We start from the raw sequence: 7,149 nt of genomic DNA, 5'->3' as shown, positions 1-7,149 counted from the left end.
GCTACAAGACACACGTCTTTGTTTATTTTTTAAAAATTTGAGGCATTGTCTGAATTGCCAAATTGTCCAGACTTCCGGGCGTGGTGGCACACACCTGTAATCCCCGTACTCTCCAGGATGAGGCAGGGGGATTGCCACAAGTTCATGGCCAGCCTTAGCTACATAATGAGGATTTTTTGTTTTGGTTTTTGTTGGTACTAGGGATCGAACTCATGACCTAGCACTTGCTAGGCAGGTGCTTATACCACTGAACTAAATCCCCAGCCCTAACACCATCCTGAGTTCAAGACCATCCTGAACTAAATGATGTGACCCTGTCTAAAAAATAAAAAAATAAAAATAAGTAAACAAATTGCCAAAACTGGTCCCAAATTTTTATTTTCTTGTCTTAGCCTTTCAGACTCCTGGGACTATAAGTATGTGTCCCCACACCTAGCACCAGCCAGTCTTGAACTCTCTGTGTAGCCCAGGCTGACTTCAGACTCTTCGTTTTTGTTTTCTCTTTTTTGAAATAAGTTGTGGCTATTTAGTCCAGGCAGACCTCCAATTTGTGCTAATCCTCTTGCCTTAGCCTCCTGTGTGCTGAGATTACAGATGTGTGCAACCGTGACTGGTAGATTTTGAACTCTTGATCTTTCTGTTTCACTCATGAGTGCAGAAATTACAGATGTGTGCCACTCATCCCAGTGGGTTTTTTTTTTTTTTTTTGGGTGGGGCGTGTGCTAGGGCTTGCATTCAAGGTCTAGTGAGTGCCCTACCATTGAGCTATATGCCCAGCCCTAAGTGAACTCCTGCAACCAGTAGATTGGCATCATTTCCCTCCATTATTATTATTTATTTATTGGTACCAAGGATTGAACTCATGACCTGGCGCTTACTAGGCAGGGGCTTATGCCACTGAGCTAAATCTCTGGCCCTATTTTATTTTTCTGTTTTGTTTTGTTTTTAAGACAGGGTCTTATTATGGGGCCCAGGCTGGCCACAAACTCACAGTGATCCTCCTGCCTCAGCCTCCCGAGTGCTGGATTATAGCTGTGTACCACATGGGGCATTCCATGCTAATCCACTGACACTTCCCATGCCCCACCTCTGAGCACATGAAGTTTAGAGGGGACATCCAGGTAGATATCGCAAAAGACTCATATACATTTCTTTATGCAAATATATTTAGTCCATCTCTAAGACTCAGAGTTGCCAAAGACCTAACAGTTTCAGCATTGCTCAACAGTGTAAGTCTAGAGTCTCTCTTGAGACACAAGGCAAACCCTTTAGCTGAGAGCCCCTGTAAAAATCAAAAAAGAGAATTAGACACTCTCAACATACAAAGGTCCAGGGTAAGCATTCCCACCTTAAAAGGGAGGAACAGGAGCATACAAAGAAATAGGAGGGGAGCTGGGGATTTAGCTCAGCGACATAAGCTCCTGCCTTGCGAGCAGGCAGTCGTGAGTTCGATCCCCGGTACCGATAAAAAAGGAAAAAGACAAAAGAAAAGAAAAGAAATAGTAGGAAAGCAAGATCAAAACTCATCAGGGCAAATATTAGATCTTGTAGCTCCCTGTCCAGCACTGTGGGAGAGCTTTTGGTAGACATGAGCTCCAAAGGGCTTAGGTGGCCCTGTCCCTGAAGCACTGTAGATGGTTGTAGCCCTCCTGGCTTCTCTCTTGGACCACTCCTTGTTGCTCACGCCTTATGGCTTTCCTCGGATGTCCACGTTCGTGGTTTCTTAAGTAGCTTGGCATTTCCATGGCACCTTTGGCTGCATGCTCACAGCTTCACACACTGCACACTCAGGAGCACACTGCCTGGTCTCCCATGCCTTCTTCTTAAACCTGGGTGGAAGCCTCCCTGACCCAATAACTCTTGCATGCCTGTAAACCAACAATGTGTGGATGGCACCAAGGTCTGCCACCGGCTGGAGCAGTATCCAGGCCACTGTGCATCTTGCTTGTGGTTGCAGAGGCCTCTGAGTACCTGGCTGAGTGAGCATGGTAAATAGAATCTAAGGAAATAAGATCGCCAGGCAGCTTTTCCCCAACCGAGTGCCTGGAGCTCTCTTCTCAAAGCAGAATCTTTGACTTTTGCAATTTTAAAGAGTAGGCCCTTGACAGTGCCTCACAAGGCCTTCACCATTTCTCCTGTTGTCATGTTCCAAAATATGTAGCATCTTTTTTTTTTTTTTTTTTGTCTTTTTTGTTTTTATCGGTACCAGGGATCAAACTCACAACTGCCTGCTTGCAAGGCAGGCGCTTATGCCGCTGAGTTAAATCCCCAGCCCCTGTAGCATCTTTTTAATGCCAATCTTTCCAGCAACCAGGTTCTATTGTGTTCCATCTTTGCCTGCTCCAATTTTACCAGAATTTTCTTTCTGGCTAAATTCAAAACGTTTAAATCACTTCCCTGGATCATTTGCTCAATTCTCAACACAAAACTGATAAAAAGCCCCAAGTGGTACCCATGCTGCAGCTCAACACTAAGTTGCCTCAAAAATTTCCTCCAGCAGTTAAATTAGTCTTCTGCCTTGTATCTTAGTCTTCCACAAAGCTTTAGGACGTCAGCAAAATATAGACAAGTTTTCTGCCACAGCAAGACACACATGGTTTAGAGTCCATCTGCCAACAGAAATGACACTTGTTGGGCTCAGTGGCATAAGCGCCTGCCTGGCAAGTGCGAGGTCATGGGTACAATCTCCAGTACCACAAAAAAAAAAAAAAAAAAAAAATTGTCAGGTGACAAGTTGCAAAAGAAATGACTTGTCCCCCTTGCTGGGGATTTAGTTAAGCGGCATAAGTGCCTGCTTTACAAGCGTGTAGTTGTGAATTTGATCCCTGGTAACAAAAAAAAAATAAATGACCTGTCCCAAATGAAATCTACGGGGATCAGGAATTTAGCTCAATGGCATAAGTACCTGCCTGGCAAGCGAAAGGTCATGAGTCCGATCCCTGGCACCAAAAAAAAAAAATAATAATAATAATAATAATTACACCAAATGAAACTTACTAAGGCTGGCCCTTGCCTTCTGCCTTTTAAAATCAGTATCCTGATCTTCTGGCTCTGACTAGAATCTTTTATTAGGCTCAGCTCACAGTACTATAGGGCTGCTTCTCCAATTGGCATCTTCAAACCTTTGCAAATTTTCTGTGAGCTGGTTTCAGAGGTTTCTAAACCACATGGTCAGATACAGCTACAGCAGTGATCTCACTTCTCTGGTACCAAAAAATCTGTCTTAGTTAATTTTCTTATTGGGGAGACAAAATATGCAACACCTGCAATTTAAAGGAGGGGAAGTGTTTTTCATTTGTTTGTTTTGTTTTGAGAAGGGGTCTCACTGTGGGGCTGGGCTGGCCTTAAACTCATAGTGATCCTCCAGCCTTAGCCTCTTAAGTGCTGGGATCACAGATGTGTGCCACCATGCCCTGCAAAGTTTATTTTGGCTCATGTTTCAGTCCAGCATCAGCCAGCTCCAAAGCTTGGTGGAGGAAGGCTGCTCAGGACATGGCAGGAGGAAGCAGAGGGCAGGAGAGTGTGGACCCAGAAAGAAGGATAAAACCTTCCAAGTTGGGATGGAGATTTAGCTCAGCTGCTTAAGTGCCTGGCTTTTTTTTTTTTTTTAATCGGTACTGGGGATCAAACTCACAACTGCCTGCTTGCATGGCAGGCGCTTATGCCACTGAGCTAAATCCCCAGCCCCCAAGCGCCTGCCTTGTAAGCACATGGTCCTGAGTTCTATCCCCGTGACCAATAAAAAAAAGGAAAAACAACCTTCCAGGTCACATCCCAGTGACCTGCCTCATCCAACCAGACCCTGCCTCCCAACACCAGCGAGTTGTCACCACACAATTCAATCACCTTCCACAAGCCTGGCCTTTGAGTGCATGTGGCTTTGGGGGGACATCCTGATATAAACCATACCACTCCCGACTTAATAAGAAACATTTCAGAGCCGGGTGTGGTGGCTCACGCCTGTAATCCCAGCACTCGGGAGGCTGAGGCAGGAGGATTGTTGCGAGTTCAAGACCAGCCTGCGCTACAAATGAGCACAAGGCCAGCCTGAACTGCATAGCGAGAACCTGTCTCAAAAAGACAAAAAAAATTCAACTGCTTTGGCCACTGAGAAAAAAAAAAAAAAAAAAAAAGGAAAGAAACATTTTAGTTACATACATGTGCACCCATGTTTATAGCAGCACAATTCGTAATAGCTAAATCTTGGAAATGACCCACATGCCCTTCAACTGAGGAATGGATAAAAAAGATGTGGTATTTAAATTTTTTTTTTACAAAAAAGATGTGTTTTTTTTTACACAGTACAGTGCAACTCAGCTATAAAGACAGATCAACTCAAGGCTTTTTATAGGTAAATGGATGCAACTAGAGACCATACTCATAAGTGAAATAAATCACACTCATATGTGTAGACATTATATTGTCTCCTTGATGTGAGAAACTGAAAGGGTAAATAAGTTCTGAAATGTATGATAGATATTGTGAAATGGGATGAAATTGTTCAGAAGAAAAAAGGAACTAGGATGAGGGAAAGGGGAAACAATGGAAGGGAAAAGGGAAAAATGCAAATTAGTGTCTTTTAGTTTACTGAGAAAGAAGCTTTGTGCTAATACCAACTGGAGAAATTTTTATGCCCATATGTTGTATTCTGAGCAACTACTTTAAATATAACAACATGAAATGTATTGCCTATTGTTATTCTCCTATTGTTTTGTTGTGAAATTTTTGTTTTATCTTTTTTCCATAAAAAAAAAAATTGGGGGCCAGGGATATAGCTCAGTGGCACAGAACCTGCCTAGCAAGTACAAGGTCCTGAGCTCAATTCCTGGTACCTATATATATATATAAAAAAAAAAAAACTAAAAGTAAAATAAATTTAAAAAGAAACATTTCAGTTACAACTGAATGTTTATACATATTTCAAAAATAGTCATTTGATGCTAAGGTAAGATTCAATTTACAATGTGAATGAGAATTTAATTTTAAAAATTAGTTAGAAGGGATTACTAATCAGAAGTCATGAGCAGTTAAGTAACTGAAAACTACCAATTAGGGAACAGCTGCCATGGTGCCTATCTGGACAGAGTGCCACGTAGCCACTGCAGGTGAGGATCATAAAGAGGAGGTCCCATCTAGAACCACCACATGGCTACCGTGGTATAGGGAGGAGCAGGGCTAGAAATTTCATACGCCTTCTGATTATTTCATACAATGCCTAACACTTGGGAAATACTAAATAAGGGGTACTATTTTTAATTAGTTGTTTAATTAGTTGTACAGAATACTTTTTTTTTTTTTGGTACGGGGATTGAGCTTATGATCTCACACATGCCAGGCAGGTGCTTATGCCACTGAGACAAATCCCCAGCCCCAGAGTACTCTTTGAATTGTAATTTTTTTTTTGTTTTTTGAGATAGGGTCTCACCATGCAGTTCAGGCTGGCCTTGAGCTCACTTTGTAGCCCAGGCTGGACTGAACTCGCAATGATCCTCCCACCTTAGCCTCCTGAGTGCTGGGATTACAGGCGTGAACCACCATGCCCAGCTGTATTTTTTTTTTTTTTTTTGAGGCAGAATCTGGATTTGTAGCTCTGGCCTTGGACTCATGGCAATCCTCCTGCCTCAGCATCTAAAGTGCTGAAGCTTACAAAAGAGAGGAAAAGAAAGTGCTCTAAAGGATGTAACTGAATGTATATTTAAGTGTATAAGATAGATAACCATATTACTGAGTTTTGTTGGATCACTGAACAGAACTGTTTGCAGTCTTACTGTTTGAATGTCCACTTTATATGCTTTAATTTTGTAACTTGAACAACTATTTCTAAGATGACAATATGTACTCTATTAACTAGTGATTTCCTACTGTTTATTTCTTCTGAAATTCTGTATAACTTGTACCCTTTTTCTGCTTTTTTTTTCTTTTTCTCCTTAAATAAAATAAAATAAAGAGCTGAAGGTACAGACATGTGCCACCATGTCCGATTATAAGTTGTATTTTTAAAATATTTTATTTTAATATCTTAAACTATAAAATGTTTTATAATTTTAAATATTTAAATGTTTTATATTAAAATATTTAAAATATTTTATGATATTAAAATGTTTTTAATTTTTTTTTGTCTTTTTCCTTTTTATCGGTACCAGGGATCAAATTCACGACTGCCTGCTTGCAAGGCAGGCGCTTATGCCACTGAGCTAAATCCCCAGCCCCCCCCCCCAGTGTTTTTAAATTTTAAATTTTTTTTTTTTTTTTTTTTTTTTTTTTTTTTGGTGGTACCGGGGATTGAACTCAAGACCTCATTCTTGCCAGGCAGGCACTTAGGACACTGAGCTAAATTCCCAGCCCCTTTTAAAATATTTTAAAAATATATATTTATTTTGTTTTTGTCTTGTTTTGTTTCATTTTTGTGGTACTAAGGATCAAACCCTAGGCCTTTGTACTGAGCTAAATCCCCAGCCCTTCATTTTTATTTTATTTTATTTATCTATTTATTTTTTTTTTTTTTGGTACCATGGATTGAACTCTCGACCTCACACTTGCCAGGCAGGCATTTATGCCGTTGAGCTAAATCCCCAGCCCTTCATATTTGTTTTACTATTGTGACAGTCTCACCAAGTTGCCTAGTCAAAACTTGAACTTGTGTTCCTGTCTCAGCCTCCAAAGTGCGTGCTATAATTACAGGCATGTGCCACCACACTCAGCTAAAATTTTACTTAAAAATTGACAAGGACCCTGGCATGGTGGTGTACACCTGTAATCCTAGAACTTGGGAGGCTGAGGCAGGAGGATCATGTCAGTTCGAGACCAGCCTGGGCTACAGTGTGAGCTCAAGGCCAGCCTGAACTGCATAGCGAGACGCTGTCTCAAAAAGACAAAAAAAAAAAGACAGCGATTCATAATGAACAGCCCAGTACAAAATGAAAAGAGAAATGGATGAAGAGAACAGGCAGCTCGTATGCTGGAAATACAAATGAGTCAGGTGAAGACAGGCTCTTGCTCTCATAGTGAAGTCTGTGATACTCAGCAGGACATGTTTTATTTCGTGTATTTCTTTTTTGTGGGACCTGGGATTGAGCCCAGGGCCTCTGACACGTAGTCAAGGCTCCACCACTGAGTTTAGAGCCTACCTCCCAGCCCTTTGTTCCCTCT

Source organism: Cavia porcellus, unplaced genomic scaffold, assembly GCF_034190915.1.
Source record: "Cavia porcellus strain 051 isolate PalLab524CR breed Dunkin Hartley unplaced genomic scaffold, mCavPor4.1 scaffold_40, whole genome shotgun sequence".
In the NCBI taxonomy this organism is placed as follows: domain Eukaryota; kingdom Metazoa; phylum Chordata; class Mammalia; order Rodentia; family Caviidae; genus Cavia; species Cavia porcellus.
This window is presented reverse-complemented; position numbering follows the sequence as displayed.